Source organism: Ovis canadensis, chromosome 25, assembly GCF_042477335.2.
Source record: "Ovis canadensis isolate MfBH-ARS-UI-01 breed Bighorn chromosome 25, ARS-UI_OviCan_v2, whole genome shotgun sequence".
In the NCBI taxonomy this organism is placed as follows: domain Eukaryota; kingdom Metazoa; phylum Chordata; class Mammalia; order Artiodactyla; family Bovidae; genus Ovis; species Ovis canadensis.
The window spans coordinates 9,759,572-9,777,083 of record NC_091269.1 but is presented as its reverse complement, the minus strand read 5'-3'; positions in this window follow the sequence as shown (position 1 = coordinate 9,777,083).

Below are 17,512 nucleotides of genomic sequence, written 5' to 3'. Positions count from 1 at the left end.
TCCTCCGCGTGGATCAAAGGATCTATGGTTTTCCCTCCTGTCTTTCCCACGAGGCTTGCCGACGAGGCTTTCCCACAGGGCGGTCCCACGTGCACACGTGGTGGGAGTCGGTCCTCGGCTTGAACGTCAAGGCAGTGCAGGGAAAACAGGTTCCTCTGGAATGGACTGACACATCTGGGGGACTCTTGGAATGGTGACACGACCCTGGAGTTCCTCTCGCCTTTCCTGTGGAGAGCGCCTCCTCTTGAGATGCGACGGGAACGCCGGGAAGTCTTTCCCTACGAAACAGGGAAAGGATCCCTCATCTCGAGCTAGGAGGCGGAAACGGGGCTCCCCTGGATGTGTGCGGGACCCCACGTGCTTCCATTCGAGTGGAGACGGGTATGTCGCGGAACTTCTTTAGTTGCAGCAAGTGTGTGAAGGACCCTTTGGAAGTTCCAGTGGTTAGATGTGATTAGCCTCGAGAAGCCTCAGCGGAAATGGGCCTCATCTCGCCTGGAGGGCAAAACCTACCGGATTTTCTCGAGTTGCGGCAGGTGCTCTCGACTTACGACGGGGACCTCAGGGACCCGCTCTGGTGGCCTCAGGAAAGGCCAGTCCCCATGCGAGTTCCTCTGGGGCCTCTCGGGATTCCTCTCCCTTCGATGCCGGGGCCTAAGACCTTGTGTGGAGTCGGGGCCGGAACCTGAGGATTCCTCTCCAGTGCCGACATGGATCTTGGGGTATTTCTGGAGTCTCCCCAGGGGAGTCAGTGCTCGTCTCGAATGCGGGCATGCACTTGCGATTTCCTCCAGAGCGGTAGCATCAGTGTCACGCAGTCCGCCGCGTGGATCAAAGATCTATGGTTTTCCCTCGAGTCTTTCCCACGAGGCTTTCCCACGAGGCTTTCCCACAGGGCTGTCCCACGTGCACACGTGGTGGGAGTCGATCCTCGGCTTGAACGTCAAGGCAGTGCAGGGAAAACAGGTTCCTCTGGAATGGACTGACACATCTGGGGGACTCATGGAATGGTGGCACGACCTTGGAGTTCCTCTCGTCTTTCCTGTGGAGAGCGCCTCCTCTTGAGATGCGACGGGAACGCCGGGAATTCTTTCCCTTCGAAACAGGGAAAGGATCCCTCATCTCGAGCTAGGAGGCGGAAACGGGGCTCCCCTGGATGTGTGCGGGACCCTCGTGCTTCCTCTCGGGTGGAGACGGGTATGTCGGGGAACTTCTTGAGTTGCAGCAAGGGTGTGAAGGACCCTTTGGAAGTTCCAGTGGTTAGATGTGATTAGCCTCGAGAAGCCTCAGCGGAAATGGGCCTCATCTCGCCTGGAGGGCAAAACCTCCTGGATTGTCTCGAGTTGCGGCAGGTGCTCTCGACTTACGATGGGGACCTCAGGGACCCGCTCTGGTGGCCTCAGGAAAGGCCAGTCCCCATGCGAGTTCCTCGGGGGCCTCTCGGGATTCCTCTTCCGTCGATGCCGGGGCCTAAGACCTTGTGTGGCTTCGGGGCCGGAACCTGAGGATTCCTCTCCAGTGCTGACATGGATCTTGGGGTACTTCTGGAGTCTCCCCAGGGGAGTCAGTGCTCGTCTCCAAAGCGGGCATGCACTTGCGCTTTCCTCCAGAGCGGTAGCAGCAGTGTCACGCAGTCCGCCGCGTGGAGCAAAGGATCTATGGTTTTCCCTCGAGTCTTTACCACGAGGCTTTCCCACGAAGCTTTCCCACAGGGCTGTCCCAGGTGCACAAGTGGTGGGAGTCGATCCTCGGCTTGAATGTCAAGGCAGTGCAGGGAAAACAGGTTCCTCTGGAATGGACTGACACATCTGGGGGACTCTTGGAATGGTGGCACGACCCTGGAGTTCCTCTCGCCTTTCCTGTGGAGAGCGGCTCCTCTTGAGATGCGACGGGAACGCCGGGAATTCTTTACTTACGAAACAGGGAAGGATCCCTCATCTCGAGCTAGGAGGCGGAAACGGGGCTCCCCTGGATGTGTGCGGGACCCTCGTGCTTCCTCTCGAGTGGAGACGGGTATGTCGGGGAACTTCTTGAGTTGCAGCAAGGGTGTGAAGGACCCTTTGGAAGTTCCAGTGGTTAGATGTGATTAGCCTCGAGAAGCCTCAGCGGAAATGGGCCTCATCTCGCCTGGAGGGCAAAACCTCCTGGATTTTCTCGAGTTGCGGCAGGTGCTCTCGACTTACGACGGGGACCTCAGGGACCCGCTCTGGTGGCCTCAGGAAAGGCCAGTCCCCATGCGAGTTCCTCGGGGGCCTCTCGGGATTCCTCTCCCGTCGATGCCGGGGCCTAAGACCTTGTGTGGCGTCGGGGCCGGAACCTGAGGATTCCTCTCCAGTGCTGACATGGATCTTGGGGTACTTCTGGAGTCTCCCCAGGGGAGTCACTGCTCGTCTCGAATGCGGGCATGCACTTGCGCTTTCCTCCAGAGCGGTAGCAGCAGTGTCACGCAGTCCGCCGCGTGGAGCAAAGGATCTATGGTTTTCCCTCGAGTCTTTCCCACGAGGCTTTCCCACGAGGCTTTCCCACAGGGCTGTGCCACGTGCACACGTGGTGGGAGTCGATCCTCGGCTTGAACGTCAAGGCAGTGGAGGGAAAACAGGTTCCTCTGGAATGGACTGACACATCTGGGGGACTCTTGGAATGGTGGCACGTCCCTGGAGTTTCTCTCGCCTTTCCTATGGAGATCGCCTCCTCTTGAGATGCGACGGGAATGCCGGGAATTCTTTCCCTATGAAACAGGGAAAGGATCCCTCATCTCGAGCTAGGAGGCGGAAACGGGGCTCCCCTGAATGTGTGCGGGAGCCTCGTGCTTCCTCTCGAGTGGAGACGGGTATGTCGGGGAACTTCTTGAGTTGCAGCAAGGGTCTGAAGGACCCTTTGGAAGTTCCAGTGGTTCGATGTGATTAGCCTCGAGAAGCCTCAGCGGAAATGGGCCTCATCTCGCCTGGAGGGCAAAACCTCCTGGATTTTCTCGAGTTGCGGCAGGTGCTCTCGACTTTCGACGGGGCCCTCAGGGACCAGCTCTGGTGGCCTCAGGAAAGGCCAGTCCCCATGCGAGTTCCTCGGGGGCCTCTCGGGATTCCTCTCCCGTCGATGCCGGGGCCTAAGACCTTGTGTGGAGTCGGGGTCGGATCCTGAGGATTCCTCTCCAGTGCTGGCATGGAACTTGGGGTACTTCTGGAGTCTCCCCAAGTGAGTCAGTCCTCGTCTCGAATGCAGGCATGCACTTGGGCTTTCCTCCAGAGCTGTAGCAGCAGTGTCACGCATTTCACCGCGTGGATCAAAGGATCTATGATTTTCCCTCGAGTCTTTCCCACGAGGCTTTCCCACGAGGCTTTCCCACAGGGCTGTCCCACGTGCACACGTGGTGGGAGTCGATCCTCGGCTTGAACGTCAAGGCAGTGCAGGGAAAACAGGTTCCTCTGGAATGGACTGACACATCTGGGGGACACTTGGAATCGTGGCACGACCCTGCAGTTCCTCTCGCCTTTCCTGTGGAGAGCGCCTCCTCTTGAGATGCGACGGGAATGCCGGGAATTCTTTCCCTACGAAACAGGGAAAGGATCCCTCATCTCGAGCTAGGAGGCGGAAACGGGGCTCCCCAGGATGTGTGCGGGACCCTCGTGCTTCCTCTCGAGTGGAGACGGGTATGTCGGGGAACTTCTTGAGTTGCAGCAAGGGTGTGAATGACCCTTTGGAAGTTCCAGTGGTTAGATGTGATTAGCCTCGAGAAGCCACAGCGGAAATGGGCCTCATCTCGCCTGGAGGCCAAAACCTCCTGGATTTTCACGAGTTGCGGCAGGTGCTCTCGACTTACGTCGGGGCCCTCAGGGACCCGCTCTGGTGGCCTCAGGAAAGGCCAGTCCCCATGCGAGTTCCTCGGGGGCCTCTCGGGATTCCTCTCCCGTCGATGCCGGGGCCTAAGACCTTGTGTGGAGTCGGGGCCGGAACGTGAGGATTCCTCTCCAGTGCTGACATGGATCTTGAGGTACTTCTGGAGTCTCCCCAGGGGAGTCAGTCTTCGTCTCGAATGCGGGCATGCACTTGCGCTTTCCTCCAGAGCTGTAGCAGCAGTGTCACGCATTCCAACGCGTGGATAAAAGGATCTATGGTTTTCCCTCGAGTCTTTCCCACGAGGCTTTCCCACGAGGCTTTCCCACAGGGCTGTCCCACGTGCACACGTCTTCGGAGTCGATCCTTGGCTTGAACGTCAAGGCAGTGCAGGGAAAACAGGTTCCTCTGGATTGGACTGACACATCTGGGGGACTCTTGGAATGGTGGCACGACCCTGGAGTTCCTCTCGCCTTTCTGGTGGAGAGCGCCTCCTCTTGAGATGCGACGGGAACGCCGGGAATTCTTTCCCTACGAAACAGGGAAAGGATCCCTCATCTCGAGCTAGGAGGCGGAAACGGGGCTCCCTTGGATGTGTGCGGGACCCTCGTGCTTCCTCTCGAGTGGAGACGGGTATGTCGGGGAACTTCTTGAGTTGCAGCAAGGGTGTGAAGGACCCTTTGGAAGTTCCAGGGTTTAGATGTGATTAGACTCGAGAAGCCTCAGTGGAAATGGGCCTCATCTCGCCTGGAGGGCAAAACCTTCTGGATTTTCTCGAGTTGCGGCAGGTGCTCTCGACTTACGTCGGGGCCCTCAGGGACCCGCCCTGGTGGCCTAAGGAAAGGCCAGTCCCCATGCGAGCTCCTCGGGGGCCTCTCGGGATTCCTCTCCTGTCGATGCCGGTGCCTAAGACCTTGTGTGGAGTCGGGGCCGGGACCAGAGGATTCCTCTCCAGTGCTGACATGGATCTTGGGGTACTTCTGGAGTCTCCCCAGGGGAGTCAATCCTCGTCTCGAATGCGGGCATGCACTTGCGCTTTCCTCCAGAGCGGTAGCAGCAGTGTCACGCAGTCCGCCGCGTGGATCAAAGGATTTATGGTTTTCCCTCGAGTCTTTCCCACGAGGCTTTCCCACGAGGCTTTCCCACAGGGCTGTCCCACGTGCACACGTGGTGGGAGTCGATCCTCGGCTTGAACGTCAAGGCAGTGCAGGGAAAACAGTTTCCTCTGGAATGGACTGACACATCTGGGGGACTCTTGGAATGGTGTCACGACCCTGGAGTTCCTTTCGCCTTTCCTGTGGAGAGCGCCTCCTCTTGAGATGCGACGGGAACGCCGGGAATACTTTCCCTTCGAAACAGGGAAAGGATCCCTCATCTCGAGCTAGGAGGCGGAAACGGGGCTCCCCTGGATGTGTGCGGGACCCCACGTGCTTCCTCTCGAGTGGAGACGGGTATGTCGGGGAACTTCTTGAGTTGCAGCAATGGTGTGAAGGACCCTTTGGAAGTTCCAGTGGTTAGATGTGATTGGCCTCGAGAAGCCTCAGCGGAAATGGGCCTCATCTCGCCTGGAGGCCAAAACCTCCTGGATTTTCTCGAGTTGCGGCAGGTGCTCTCGACTTACGACGGGGACCTCAGGGACCCGCTCTGGTGGCCTCAGGAAAGGCCAGTCCCCATGCGAGCTCCTCGGGGGCCTCTCGGGATTCCTCTCCCGTCGATGCCGGGGCCTAAGACCTTGTGTGGAGTCGGGGCCGGAACCTGAGGATTCCTCTCCAGTGCTGACATGGATCTTGGGGTACTTCTGGAGTCTCCCCAGGGGAGTCAGTCCTCGTCTCGAATGCGGGCATGCACTTGCGCTTTCCTCCAGAGCGGTAGCAGGAGTGTCACGCAGTCCGCCGCGTGGATCAAAGGATCTATGGTTTTCCCTCGAGTCTTTCCCACGAGGCTTTCCCACGGGGCTTTCCCACAGGGCTGTCCCACGTGCACACGTGGTGGGAGTCGATCCTCGGCTTGAACGTCAAGGCAGTGCAGGGAAAACAGGTTCCTCTGGAATGGACTGACACATCTGGGGGACTCTTGGAATGGTGTCTCGACCCTGGAGTTCCTCTCGCCTTTCCTGTGGAGAGCGCCTCATCTTGAGATGCGACGGGAACGCCGGGATTCTTTCCCTATGAAACAGGGAAAGGATCCCTCATCTCGAGCGAGGAGGTGGAAACGGGGCTCCCCTGGATGTGTGCGGGACACCACGTGCTTCCTCTCGAGTGGAGACGGGTATGTCGGGGAACTTCTTGAGTTGCAGCAAGGGTGTGAAGGACCCTTTGGAAGTTCCAGTGGTTAGACGTGATTAGCCTCGAGAAGCCCCCGCGGAAATGGGCCTCATCTCGCTTGGAGGGCAAAACCTCCTGGATTTTCTCGAGTTGCGGCAGGTGCTCTCGACTTTCGACGGGGACCTCAGGGACCCGCTCTGGTGGCCTCAGGAAAGGCCAGTCCCCATGCGAGTTCCTCGGGGGCCTCTCGGGATTCCTCTCCCGTCGATGCCGGGGCCTAAGACCTTGTGTGGAGTCGGGGCCGGAACCTGAGGATTCCTCTCCAGTGCTGACATGGATCTTGGGGTACTTCTGGAGTCTCCCCAGGGGAGTCAGTCCTCGTCTCGAATGCGGGCATGCACTTGCGCTTTCCTCCAGAGCGGTAGCAGCAGTGTCACGCAGTCCGCCGCGTGGATCAAAGGATCTATGGTTTTCCCTCGAGTCTTTCCCACGAGGCTTTCCCACGAGGCTTTCCCACAGGGCTGTCCCACGTGCACACGTGGTGGGAGTCGATCCTCGGCTTGAACGTCAAGGCAGTGCAGGGAAAACAGGTTCCTCTGGAATGGACTGACACATCTGGGGGACTCTTGGAATGGTGTCTCGACCCTGGAGTTCCTCTCGCCTTTCCTGTGGAGAGCGCCTCCTCTTGAGATGCGACGGGAACGCCGGGAATTCTTTCCCTACGAAACAGGGAAAGGATCCCTCATCTCGAGCTAGGAGGCGGAAACGGGGCTCCCCTGGATGTGTGCGGGAACCCACGTGCTTCCTCTCGAGTGGAGACGGGTATGTCGGGGAACTTCTTGAGTTGCAGCAAGGGTGTGAAGGACCCTTTGGAAGTTCCAGTGGTTAGATGTGATTGGCCTTGAGAAGCCTCAGCGGAAATGGGCCTCATCTCGCCTGGAGGGCAAAACCTCCTGGATTTTCTCGAGTTGCGGCAGGTGCTCTCGACTTACGACGGGGACCTCAGGGACCCGCTCTGGTGGCCTCAGGAAAGGCCAGTCCCCATGCGAGTTCCTCGGGGGCGTCTCGGGATTCCTCTCCCGTCGATGCCGGGGCCTAAGCCCTTGTGTGGAGTCGGGGCCGGAACCTGAGGATTCCTCTCCAGTGCTGACATGGATCTTGGGGTACTTCTGGAGTCTCCCCAGGGGAGTCAGTCCTCGTCTCGAATGCGGGCATGCACTTGCGCTTTCCTCCAGAGCGGTAGCAGCAGTGTCACGCAGTCCGCCGCGTGGATCAAAGGATCTATGGTTTTCCCTCGAGTCTTTCCCACGAGGCTTTCCCACGAGGCTTTCCCACAGGGCTGTCCCACGTGCACACGTGGTGGGAGTCGATCCTCGGCTTGAACGTCAAGGCAGTGCAGGGAAAACAGGTTCCTCTGGAATGGACTGACACATCTGGGGGACTCTTGGAATGGTGTCTCGACCCTGGAGTTCCTCTCGCCTTTCCTGTGGAGAGCGCCTCCTCTTGAGATGCGACGGGAACGCCGGGAATTCTTTCCCTACGAAACAGGGAAAGGATCCCTCATCTCGAGCTAGGAGGCGGAAACGGGGCTCCCCTGGATGTGTGCGGGAACCCACGTGCTTCCTCTCGAGTGGAGACGGGTATGTCGGGGAACTTCTTGAGTTGCAGCAAGGGTGTGAAGGACCCTTTGGAAGTTCCAGTGGTTAGATGTGATTGGCCTTGAGAAGCCTCAGCGGAAATGGGCCTCATCTCGCCTGGAGGGCAAAACCTCCTGGATTTTCTCGAGTTGCGGCAGGTGCTCTCGACTTACGACGGGGACCTCAGGGACCCGCTCTGGTGGCCTCAGGAAAGGCCAGTCCCCATGCGAGTTCCTCGGGGGCGTCTCGGGATTCCTCTCCCGTCGATGCCGGGGGCTAAGCCCTTGTGTGGAGTCGGGGCCGGAACCTGAGGATTCCTCTCCAGTGCTGACATGGATCTTGGGGTACTTCTGGAGTCTCCCCAGGGGAGTCAGTCCTCGTCTCGAATGCGGGCATGCACTTGCGCTTTCCTCCAGAGCGGTAGCAGCAGTGTCACGCAGTCCGCCGCGTGGATCAAAGGATCTATGGTTTTCCCTCGAGTCTTTCCCACGAGGCTTTCCCACGAGGCTTTCCCACAGGGCTGTCCCACGTGCACACGTGGTGGGAGTCGATCCTCGGCTTGAACGTCAAGGCAGTGCAGGGAAAACAGGTTCCTCTGGAATGGAATGACACATCTGGGGGACTCTTGGAATGGTGTCTCGACCCTGGAGTTCCTCTCGCCTTTCCTGTGGAGAGCGCCTCAGCTTGAGATGCGACGGGAACGCCGGGAATTCTTTCCCTACGAAACAGGGAAAGGATCCCTCATCTCGAGCTAGGAGGCGGAAACGGGGCTCCCCTGGATGTGTGCGGGACCCACGTGCTTCCTCTCGAGTGGAGACGGGTATGTCGGGGAACTTCTTGAGTTGCAGCAATGGTGTGAAGGACCCTTTGGAAGTTCCAGTGGTTAGATGTGATTGGCCTCGAGAAGCCTCAGCGGAAATGGGCCTCATCTGGCCTGGAGGGCAAAACCTCCTGGATTTTCTCGAGTTGCGGCAGGTGCTCTCGACTTACGACGGGGACTTCAGGGACCCGCTCTGGTGGCCTCAGGAAAGGCCAGTCCCCATTCGAGTTCCTCGGGGGCCTCTCGGGATTCCTCTCCCGTCGATGCCGGGGCCTAGGACCTTGTGTGGAGTCGGGGCCGGAACCTGAGGATTCCTCTCCAGTGCTGACATGGATCTTGGGGTACTTCTGGAGTCTCCCCAGGGGAGTCAGTCCTCGTCTCGAATGCGGGCATGCACTTACGCTTTCCTCCAGAGCGGTAGCAGCAGTGTCACGCAGTCCGCCGCGTGGATCAAAGGATCTATGGTTTTCCCTCGAGTCTTTCCCACGAGTCTTTCCCACGAGGCTTTCCCACAGGGCTGTCCCACGTGCACACGTGGTGGGAGTCGATCGTAGGCTTGAACGTCAAGGCAGTGCAGGGAAAACAGGTTCCTCTGGAATGGACTGACACATCTGGGGGACTCTTGGAATGGTGTCACGACCCTGGAGTTCCTCTCGCCTTTCCTGTGGAGAGCGCCTCCTCTTGATATGCGACGGGAACGCCGGGAATTCTTTCCCTACGAAACAGGGAAAGGATCCCTCATCTCGAGCTAGGAGGCGGAAACGGAGCTCCCCTGGATGTGTGCGGGACCCCACGTGCTTCCTCTCGAGTGGAGACGGGTATGTCGGGGAACTTCTTGAGTTGCAGCAATGGTGTGAAGGACCCTTTGGAAGTTCCAGTGGTTAGATGTGATTGGCCTCGAGAAGCCTCAGCGGAAATGGGCCTCATCTCGCCTGGAGGGCAAAACCTCCTGGATTTTCTCGAAATGCGGCAGGTGCTCTCGACTTACGACGGGGACCTCAGGGAACCGCTCTGGTGGCCTCAGGAAAGGCCAGTCCCCATGCGAGTTCCACGGGGGCCTCTCGGGATTCCTCTCCCGTCGATGCCGGGGCCTAAGACCTTGTGTGGAGTCGGGGCCGGAACCTGAGGATTCCTCTCCAGTGCTGACATGGATCTTGGGGTACTTTTGGAGTCTCCCCAGGGGAGTCAGTCCTCGTCTCGAATGCGGGCATGCACTTGCGCTTTCCTCCAGAGCGGTAGCAGCAGTGTCTCGCAGTCCGCCGCGTGGATCAAAGGATCTATGGTTTTCCCTCGAGTCTTTCCCACGAGGCTTTCCCACGAGTCTTTCCCACAGGGCTGTCCCACGTGCACACGTGGTGGGAGTCGATCCTCGGCTTGAACGTCAAGGCAGTGCAGGGAAAACAGGTTCCTCTGGAATGGACTGACACATCTGGGGGACTCTTGGAATGGTGGCATGACCCTGGAGTTCCTCTCGCCTTTCCTGTGGAGAGCGCCTCCTCTTGAGAATCGACGGGAACGCCGGGAATTCTTTCCCTACGAAACAGGGAAAGGATCCCTCATCTCGAGCTAGGAGGCGGAAACGGGGCTCCCCTGGATGTGTGCGGGACACCACGTGCTTCCTCTCGAGTGCAGACGGGTATGTCGGGGTACTTCTTGAGTTGCAGCAAGGGTGTGAAGGACCCTTTGGAAGGTCCAGTGGTTAGATGTGATTGGCCTCGAGAAGCCTCAGCGGAAATGGGCCTCATCTCGCCTGGAGGTCAAAACCTCCTGGATTTTCTCGAGTTGGGGCAGGTGCTCTCGACTTACGACAGGGACCTCAGGGACCCGCTCTGGTGGCCTCAGGAAAGGCCAGTCCCCATGCGAGTTCCTCGGGGGCCTCTCGGGATTCCTCTCCCGTCGATGCCGGGGCCTAAGACCTTGTGTGGAGTCGGGGCCGGAACCTGAGGATTCCTCTCCAGTGCTGATATGGATCTTGGGGTACTTCTGGAGTCTCCCCAGGGGAGTCAGTCCTCGTCTCGAATGCGGGCATGCACTTACGCTTTCCTCCAGAGCGTTAGCAGCAGTGTCACGCAGTCCGCCGCGTGAATCAAAGGATCTATGGTTTTCCCTCGAGTCTTTCCAACGAGGCTTTCCCACGAGGCTTTCCCACAGGGCTGTCCCACGTGCACACGTGGTGGGAGTCGATCCTCGGCTTGAACGTCAAGGCAGTGCAGGGAAAACAGGTTCCTCTGGAATGGACTGACACATCTGGGGGACTCTTGGAATGGTGGCATGACCCTGGAGTTCCTCTCGCCTTTCCTGTGGAGAGCGCCTCCTCTTGAGATGCGACGGAAACGCAGGGAATTCTATCCCTACGAAACAGGGAAAGGATCCCTCTTCTCGAGCTAGGAGGCGGAAACGGGGCTCCCCTGGATGTGTGCGGTACACCACGTGCTTCCTCTCGAGTGCAGACGGGTATGTCGGGGAAATTCTTGAGTTGCAGCAAGGGTGTGAAGGACCCTTTGGAAGTTCCAGTGGTTAGATGTGATTGGCCTCGAGAAGCCTCAGCGGAAATGGGCCTCATCTCGCCTGGAGGGCAAAACCTCCTGGATTTTCTCGAGTTGCGGCAGGTGCTCTCGACTTACGACGGGGACCTCAGGGACCCGCTCTGGTGGCCTCAGGAAAGGCCAGTCCCCATGCGAGTTCCTCGGGGGCCTCTCGGGATTCCTCTCCCGTCGATGCCGGGGCCTAAGACCTTGTGTGGAGTCGGGGCCGGAACCTGAGGATTCCTCTCCAGTGCTGACATGGATCTTGGGGTACTTCTGGAGTCTCCCCAGGGGAGTCAGTCCTCGTCTCGAATGCGGGCATGCACTTGCGCTTTCCTCCAGAGCGGTAGCAGCAGTGTCTCCCAGTCCGCCGCGTGGATCAAAGGATCTATGGTTTTCCCTCGAGTCTTTCCCACGAGGCTTTCCCACGAGGCTTTCCCACAGTGCTGTCCCAAGTGCACACGTGGTGGGAGTCGATCCTCGGCTTGAACGTCAAGGCAGTGCAGGGAAAACAGGTTCCTCTGGAATGGACTGACACATCTGGGGGACTCTTGGAATGGTGTCTCGACCCTGGAGTTCCTCTCGCCTTTCCTGTGGAGAGCGCCTCCTCTTGAGATGCGACGGGAACGCCGGGAATTCTTTCCCTACGAAACAGGGAAAGGATCCCTCATCTCGAGCTAGGAGGCGGAAACGGGGCTCCCCTGGATGTGTGCGGGAACCCACGTGCTTCCTCTCGAGTGGAGACGGGTATGTCGGGGAACTTCTTGAGTTGCAGCAAGGGTGTGAAGGACCCTTTGGAAGTTCCAGTGGTTAGATGTGATTGGCCTTGAGAAGCCTCAGCGGAAATGGGCCTCATCTCGCCTGGAGGGCAAAACCTCCTGGATTTTCTCGAGTTGCGGCAGGTGCTCTCGACTTACGACGGGGACCTCAGGGACCCGCTCTGGTGGCCTCAGGAAAGGCCAGTCCCCATGCGAGTTCCTCGGGGGCGTCTCGGGATTCCTCTCCCGTCGATGCCGGGGCCTAAGCCCTTGTGTGGAGTCGGGGCCGGAACCTGAGGATTCCTCTCCAGTGCTGACATGGATCTTGGGGTACTTCTGGAGTCTCCCCAGGGGAGTCAGTCCTCGTCTCGAATGCGGGCATGCACTTGCGCTTTCCTCCAGAGCGGTAGCAGCAGTGTCACGCAGTCCGCCGCGTGGATCAAAGGATCTATGGTTTTCCCTCGAGTCTTTCCCACGAGGCTTTCCCACGAGGCTTTCCCACAGGGCTGTCCCACGTGCACACGTGGTGGGAGTCGATCCTCGGCTTGAACGTCAAGGCAGTGCAGGGAAAACAGGTTCCTCTGGAATGGACTGACACATCTGGGGGACTCTTGGCATGGTGTCTCGACCCTGGAGTTCCTCTCGCCTTTCCTGTGGAGAGCGCCTCAGCTTGAGATGCGACGGGAACGCCGGGAATTCTTTCCCTACGAAACAGGGAAAGGATCCCTCATCTCGAGCTAGGAGGCGGAAACGGGGCTCCCCTGGATGTGTGCGGGACCCACGTGCTTCCTCTCGAGTGGAGACGGGTGTGTCGGGGAACTTCTTGAGTTGCAGCAATGGTGTGAAGGACCCTTTGGAAGTTCCAGTGGTTAGATGTGATTGGCCTCGAGAAACCTCAGCGGAAATGGGCCTCATCTCGCCTGGAGGGCAAAACCTCCTGGATTTTCGCGAGTTGCGGCAGGTGCTCTCGACTTACGACGGGGACCTCAGGGACCCGCTCTGGTGGCCTCAGGAAAGGCCAGTCCCCATGCAAGTTCCTCGGCGGCCTCTCGGGATTCCTCTCCCTTCGATGCCGCTGCCTAAGACCTTGTGTGAAGTCGGGGCCGGAACCTGAGGATTCCTCTCCAGTGCTGACATGGATCTTGGGGTACTTCTGGAGTCTCCCCAGGGGAGTCAGTCCTCGTCTCGAATGCGGGCATGCACTTGCGCTTTCCTCCACAACGGTAGCAGCAGTGTCACGCAGTCCGCCGCGTGGATCAAAGGATCTATGGTTTTCCCTCGAGTCTTTCCCACGAGGCCTTCCCACGAGGCTTTCCCACAGGGCTGTCCCACGTGCACACGTGGTGGGAGTCGATCCTCGGCTTGAACGTCAAGGCAGTGCAGGGAAAACAGGTTCCTCTGGAATGGACTGACACATCTGGGGGACTCTTGGAATGGTGGCACGACCCTGGAGTTCCTCTCGCCTTTCCTGTGGAGAGCGCCTCCTCTTGAGATGCGACGGGAACGCCGGGAATTCTTTCCCTACGAAACAGGGAAAGGATCCCTCATCTCGAGCTAGGAGGCGGAAACGGGGCTCCCCTGGATGTGTGCGGGACCCACGTGCTTCCTCTCGAGTGCAGACGGGTGTGTCGGGGAACTTCTTGAGTTGCAGCAAGGGTGTGAAGGACCCTTTGGAAGTTCCAGTGGTTAGATGTGATTGGCCTCGAGAAGCCTCAGCGGAAATGGGCCTCATCTCGCCTGGAGGGCAAAACCTCCTGGATTTTCTCGAGTTGCGGCAGGTGCTCTCGACTTACGACGGGGACTTCAGGGACCCGCTCTGGTGGCCTCAGGAAAGGCCAGTCCCCATTCGAGTTCCTCGGGGGCCTCTCGGGATTCCTCTCCCGTCGATGCCGGGGCCTAGGACCTTGTGTGGAGTCGGGGCCGGAACCTGAGGATTCCTCTCCAGTGCTGACATGGATCTTGGGGTACTTCTGGAGTCTCCCCAGGGGAGTCAGTCCTCGTCTCGAATGCGGGCATGCACTTGCGCTTTCCTCCAGAGCGGTAGCAGCAGTGTCACGCAGTCCGCCGCGTGGATCAAAGGATCTATGGTTTTCCCTCGAGTCTTTCCCACGAGTCTTTCCCACGAGGCTTTCCCACAGGGCTGTCCCACGTGCACACGTGGTGGGAGTCGATCGTAGGCTTGAACGTCAAGGCAGTGCAGGGAAAACAGGTTCCTCTGGAATGGACTGACACATCTGGGGGACTCTTGGAATGGTGTCACGACCCTGGAGTTCCTATCGCCTTTCCTGTGGAGAGCGCCTCCTCTTGATATGCGACGGGAACGCCGGGAATTCTTTCCCTACGAAACAGGGAAAGGATCCCTCATCTCGAGCTAGGAGGCGGAAACGGAGCTCCCCTGGATGTGTGCGGGACCCCACGTGCTTCCTCTCGAGTGGAGACGGGTATGTCGGGGAACTTCTTGAGTTGCAGCAATGGTGTGAAGGACCCTTTGGAAGTTCCAGTGGTTAGATGTGATTGGCCTCGAGAAGCCTCAGCGGAAATGGGCCTCATCTCGCCTGGAGGGCAAAACCTCCTGGATTTTCTCGAAATGCGGCAGGTGCTCTCGACTTACGACGGGGACCTCAGGGAACCGCTCTGGTGGCCTCAGGAAAGGCCAGTCCCCATGCGAGTTCCACGGGGGCCTCTCGGGATTCCTCTCCCGTCGATGCCGGGGCCTAAGACCTTGTGTGGAGTCGGGGCCGGAACCTGAGGATTCCTCTCCAGTGCTGACATGGATCTTGGGGTACTTTTGGAGTCTCCCCAGGGGAGTCAGTCCTCGTCTCGAATGCGGGCATGCACTTGCGCTTTCCTCCAGAGCGGTAGCAGCAGTGTCTCGCAGTCCGCCGCGTGGATCAAAGGATCTATGGTTTTCCCTCGAGTCTTTCCCACGAGGCTTTCCCACGAGTCTTTCCCACAGGGCTGTCCCACGTGCACACGTGGTGGGAGTCGATCCTCGGCTTGAACGTCAAGGCAGTGCAGGGAAAACAGGTTCCTCTGGAATGGACTGACACATCTGGGGGACTCTTGGAATGGTGGCATGACCCTGGAGTTCCTCTCGCCTTTCCTGTCGAGAGCGCCTCCTCTTGAGATGCGACGGGAACGCCGGGAATTCTTTCCCTACGAAACAGGGAAAGGATCCCTCATCTCGAGCTAGGAGGCGGAAACGGGGCTCCCCTGGATGTGTGCGGGACACCACGTGCTTCCTCTCGAGTGCAGACGGGTATGTCGGGGTACTTCTTGAGTTGCAGCAAGGGTGTGAAGGACCCTTTGGAAGGTCCAGTGGTTAGATGTGATTGGCCTCGAGAAGCCTCAGCGGAAATGGGCCTCATCTCGCCTGGAGGTCAAAACCTCCTGGATTTTCTCGAGTTGGGGCAGGTGCTCTCGACTTACGACAGGGACCTCAGGGACCCGCTCTGGTGGCCTCAGGAAAGGCCAGTCCCCATGCGAGTTCCTCGGGGGCCTCTCGGGATTCCTCTCCCGTCGATGCCGGGGCCTAAGACCTTGTGTGGAGTCGGGGCCGGAACCTGAGGATTCCTCTCCAGTGCTGATATGGATCTTGGGGTACTTCTGGAGTCTCCCCAGGGGAGTCAGTCCTCGTCTCGAATGCGGGCATGCACTTACGCTTTCCTCCAGAGCGTTAGCAGCAGTGTCACGCAGTCCGCCGCGTGAATCAAAGGATCTATGGTTTTCCCTCGAGTCTTTCCAACGAGGCTTTCCCACGAGGCTTTCCCACAGGGCTGTCCCACGTGCACACGTGGTGGGAGTCGATCCTCGGCTTGAACGTCAAGGCAGTGCAGGGAAAACAGGTTCCTCTGGAATGGACTGACACATCTGGGGGACTCTTGGAATGGTGGCATGACCCTGGAGTTCCTCTCGCCTTTCCTGTGGAGAGCGCCTCCTCTTGAGATGCGACGGAAACGCAGGGAATTCTATCCCTACGAAACAGGGAAAGGATCCCTCTTCTCGAGCTAGGAGGCGGAAACGGGGCTCCCCTGGATGTGTGCGGTACACCACGTGCTTCCTCTCGAGTGCAGACGGGTATGTCGGGGAAATTCTTGAGTTGCAGCAAGGGTGTGAAGGACCCTTTGGAAGTTCCAGTGGTTAGATGTGATTGGCCTCGAGAAGCCTCAGCGGAAATGGGCCTCATCTCGCCTGGAGGGCAAAACCTCCTGGATTTTCTCGAGTTGCGGCAGGTGCTCTCGACTTACGACGGGGACCTCAGGGACCCGCTCTGGTGGCCTCAGGAAAGGCCAGTCCCCATGCGAGTTCCTCGGGGGCCTCTCGGGATTCCTCTCCCGTCGATGCCGGGGCCTAAGACCTTGTGTGGAGTCGGGGCCGGAACCTGAGGATTCCTCTCCAGTGCTGACATGGATCTTGGGGTACTTCTGGAGTCTCCCCAGGGGAGTCAGTCCTCGTCTCGAATGCGGGCATGCACTTGCGCTTTCCTCCAGAGCGGTAGCAGCAGTGTCTCCCAGTCCGCCGCGTGGATCAAAGGATCTATGGTTTTCCCTCGAGTCTTTCCCACGAGGCTTTCCCACGAGGCTTTCCCACAGTGCTGTCCCAAGTGCACACGTGGTGGGAGTCGATCCTCGGCTTGAACGTCAAGGCAGTGCAGGGAAAACAGGTTCCTCTGGAATGGACTGACACATCTGGGGGACTCTTGGAATGGTGGCACGACCCTGGAGTTCCTCTCGCCTTTCCTGTGGAGAGCGCCTCCTCTTGAGATGCGACGGGAACGCCGGGAATTCTTTCCCTACGAAACAGGGAAAGGATCCCTCATCTCGAGCTAGGAGGCGGAAACGGGGCTCCCCTGGGTGTGTGCGGGACCCCACGTGCTTCCTCTCGAGTGGAGACGGGTATGTCGGGGAACTTCTTGAGTTGCAGCAATGGTGTGAAGGACCCTTTGGAAGTTCCAGTGGTTAGATGTGATTGGCCTCGAGAAGCCTCAGCGGAAATGGGCCTCATCTCGCCTGGAGGGCAAAACCTCCTGGATTTTCTCGAGTTGCGGCAGGTGCTCTCGACTTACGACGGGGACCTCAGGGAGCCGCTCTGGTGGCCTCAGGAAAGGCCAGTCCCCATGCGAGTTCCTCGGGGGCCTCTCGGGATTCCTCTCCCGTCGATGCCGGGGCCTAAGACCTTGTGTGGAGTCGGGGCCGGAACCTGAGGATTCCTCTCCAGTGCTGACATGGATCTTGGGGTACTTCTGGAGTCTCCCCAGGGGAGTCAGTCCTCGTCTCGAATGCGGGCATGCACTTGCGCTTTCCTCCAGAGCGGTAGCAGCAGTGTCACGCAGTCCGCCGCGTGGATCAAAGGATCTATGGTTTTCCCTCGAGTCTTTCCCACGAGGCTTTCCGACGAGGCTTTCCCACAGGGCTGTCCCACGTGCACACGTGGTGGGAGTCGATCCTCGGCTTGAACGTCAAGGCAGTGCAGGGAAAACAGGTTCCTCTGGAATGGACTGACACATCTGGGGGACTCTTGGAATGGTGGCACGACCCTGGAGTTCCTCTCGCCTTTCCTGTGGAGAGCGCCTCCTCTTGAGATGCGACGGGAACGCCGGGAATTCTTTCCCTACGAAACAGGGAAAGGATCCCTCATCTCGAGCTAGGAGGCGGAAACGGGGCTCCCCTGGATGTGT